The sequence below is a fragment of the Empidonax traillii genome, unplaced genomic scaffold (assembly GCF_003031625.1).
Source record: "Empidonax traillii isolate 1590-97213 ecotype Southwest subspecies unplaced genomic scaffold, ASM303162v1 scaffold2782:size18096, whole genome shotgun sequence".
NCBI classification, from domain to species: domain Eukaryota; kingdom Metazoa; phylum Chordata; class Aves; order Passeriformes; family Tyrannidae; genus Empidonax; species Empidonax traillii.
The window spans coordinates 1-3260 of NW_020957975.1; the positions used below are offsets into that span (position 1 = coordinate 1).

The 3260-nt window shown below is 65.5% G+C and overlaps 1 long non-coding RNA gene across 1 annotated transcript; it reads left to right on the forward strand.

Moving 5' to 3' along the window:
• The first annotated feature begins 1757 nt into the window (after positions 1–1757).
• LOC114072223 lies at positions 1758–3093 on the forward strand. The gene is made up of 4 exons (XR_003574146.1): positions 1758–1865; positions 1993–2071; positions 2313–2427; positions 2991–3093. It is a non-coding gene; the product is annotated as an uncharacterized LOC114072223 (long non-coding RNA).
• The last annotated feature ends 167 nt before the right edge of the window (positions 3094–3260 follow it).

Genomic DNA, 3260 nt, shown 5'->3' on the forward strand with positions numbered 1-3260 from the left:
ACCAGGGGGGGTGTTTGGGGTCACCAGGGGGGGTGTTTGGGGTCACAGGGGGGGGTGTTGAGGTCACCAGGGGGGTGTTTGGGGGGCACTCGGGGGGGTTTCTCTCTGTCTGAGCTCTGGAACCACCAAAAGAGGGACAAGCCTTGAGGGCAGGGCACGAGCTGAGTGTCCCCAAGGGGGGGTCCTCCCTCTCTGTGACCCCCAAGGGGGGGTCCACCCCCTCCCTGTGACCCCCTGGCCGTGGGACAGATCCGTGTCCCCGGGCCTGGGTGGGTGCTGAGCACCCAAAGGAGGGGGGGGGTCTCCTCCCTGCCCTGCCTGGGGGGGCTTCCCAAGCCTCGTGTCCCTCGTGGGGAGCCAGGAGAGGCCCAGGGGGGGCACAAAGACCCCTGAGCTGCCCCCGTGGTGGGCACTGGAGCCTCACCTGGCCCCAAATCCGTGGATCCCACCCCTCTGGCAGCACCACCATCCCCCCCCCTGGACTTCTCTGGGGCTCAGTGGTGGCTCCCACCTGCCCTTCCCGCTCGGAATTCCCTGGTTTTGGGGCTCAGTGGTGGCTCCCACCTGCCCTTCCCGCTCGGAATTCCCTGGTTTTGGGGCTCAGTGGTGGCTCCCACCTGCCCTTCCCGCTCGGAATTCCCTGGTTTTGGGGCTCAGTGGTGGCTCCCACCTGCCCTTCCCGCTCGGAATTCCCTGGTTTTGGGGCTCAGTGGTGGCTCCCACCTGCCCTTCCCGGCTCAGAATTCCCTGGTTTTGGGGTAAATGAGCCCAAATCACCCCCCTTGGGGCTGGGGCTGCTCTGGGTGGGGCCCCCCCGGGCTGTGACACCCCCGGCCTCCTCCCCTGGATGGATTCTCTGCCATTTCTGACCCGGCCAAGGGGTCGAAATCCCCTTTTCCACCCCGGGACCGGCGGCAGTCCCGCCCCAGCCCTGTCCCCAGGTGAGTTCTGCTGCTCCTCCGCGGCTCCCACCGACCTTTTCCTCCTCTGGGAGGCTCTTTTCGGGTGCTGAACCCCCTCCCCCCCTTCTCCTGGCAGCTCCAGAACCTCCTCCCTGGTGGCTGGAAGGGCAGGGACCCTCGTGGAGCCCCCACCCCAGGGCAGGTAACGCTCCATTTGCTCTCCCCCCACCCCCTGTCCCGGGACCCCCACGTCCAGTTCTGGGGGTGGGAAGCTCTGGGTGGGGTCTGGGCCCTCCTGGCTGAGGCCAAAAGTGAATTAAACGTGGGGTTTCCCAAATTTTCCTTCCCCCTTTTTGTCGCAGCAAGCGGGAAGTGGAGGCGAAACCCCGGTTTGTGAGCAGAGCAGGAGCTTCCAGACCCTCAGGGGCCTCCCCCCTCTCCTCCCTCCCCCCAGGTAAAGCCACCCTTGAGCTGATAAAAACCTGGTTTTCAGCTCCTTGGGGGGGAGACCCAAATCCCAGCCCCTCTCCCCAAACCCCTAATTCCTCCTCCCCCCCTGTAATCCCATTTTTAACGGGTCTCTCCTCCATTCCAGGGCCCCAGGCGGGAAGAGCTGCCGTTCCCGGGGGACCAGCCGTGGATCAGAGCGGGCTGGGACCCCCAGCCAGGGCGTGGGGGAGGGCTTTGGGCACCCCCAATAAAGGATTCGTTCCCCCCCCCCCCCGGTGCCTGAGCCTGTGTTTGTTCCAGCGCCTCCTGCCCGGGCTGGGGGGAAAGGGGGAGGAACAGGAGGGAGCTGGGGGGGAGTTTAGGGGGGTTCCTGGGGGCTCCTGGGCTGGGGACAGTGAGGGGACAGCGAGGGGACAGCGAGGGGGCTCACCCAGCTCTTTCCCGTTGCAGCTGCAGGCGGAGGAGCCGGAGCAGCGACGAGGAGGCCGCTCAGATCGGCCCCAAAAGGATCAGGTGCCCGGGAATGGGGGGCAGGGAAGGGGCTGGAGGGGAGGGGAGGGAGGAGGGTGGAGCAGGGAGAGCCAGAGCCACATCCCAGAGCTTTCCCTGACTGAGGGTTTTCCCACCTTTTCCCTTCCAGGAAGGCGGCGAAGCGCGAGATCCTCCTCTGCGACTTCGAGGGCTGCGGCAAAATCTTCTCCAACCGCCAGTACCTGAACGTGAGACCCCCCAAAAACACCCCAAAACCATCCAAAACCTGCCCAAAAGCACCCAAAACCCACCCGAAACCCACCCAAAACTACCCAAAACCATCAAAACCCCACCCAAAACGACCCCAAACCTACGCCAAACCCACCAAAGCTCCCCCCCAACCCCTCCTGGCGCCCCTGGGGGGGTGGTGGGCTGGGTCGTTCTGGGGTCTGGATTTGGGATCTGAGCGCGGCTTTCCCGCCCCGGCAGCACCACCAGAAGTACCAGCACGTGCACCAGAAAACCTTCACCTGCTCCGAGCCCTCCTGTGGGAAGTCCTTCAACTTCAAGAAGCACCTCAAGGAGCACGAGAAGCTGCACAGCGGTGAGGGGGGGGGGAGCCCAGGGGGATCCCAGCCCTTTCCAGGGGGATCCCAGCCCTTTCCAGGGGGATCCCAGCCCTTTCCAGGGGGATCCCAGCTCCATCCAGGGGGATCCCAGCCCCTCCAGGGGGATCCCAGCCCTTTCCAGGGGGATCCCAGCCCTTTCCAGGGGGATCCCAGCCCTTTCCAGGGGGATCCCAGCTCCATCCAGGGGGATCCCAGCCCTTTCCAGGGGGATCCCAGCCCTTTCCAGGGGGATCCCAGCCCTTTCCAGGGGGATCCCAGCTCCATCCAGGGGGATCCCAGCCCTTTCCAGGGGGATCCCAGCCCTTTCCAGGGGGATCCCAGCCCTTTCCAGGGGGATCCCAGCTCCATCCAGGGGGATCCCAGCCCCTCCAGGGGGGGATCCCAGCCCTTCCCACACGGATTCCAGCTGCTCCCACGGGGGTCCCAGCCCTTTTCCCATCCCCTCATCCCGCCATTCCCATCCCTGTGATCCATCCCTGCCCCCCGGGGGGGTTCCCAGGCGGGATGAGGGGCCGATCCCGCTCCCTTTTCCCCCCAGACAAGCGGGATTACATCTGCGAGTTCTGCGCCCGCTCCTTCCGCACCAGCAGCAACCTCATCATCCACCGGCGCATCCACACCGGGGAGAAGCCGCTCCAGTGAGTCCCAGTCCCATCCCTGCCCCTCCCAGTCCTTCCCAGTGAGTCCCAGTCCCATCCCTGTCCTTCCCAGTGAGTCCCAGTCCCATCCCTGTCCTTCCCAGTGAGTCCCAGTCCCATCCCTGTCCTTCCCAGTGAGTCCCAGTCCCGTCCCTGTCCTTCCCAGTGAG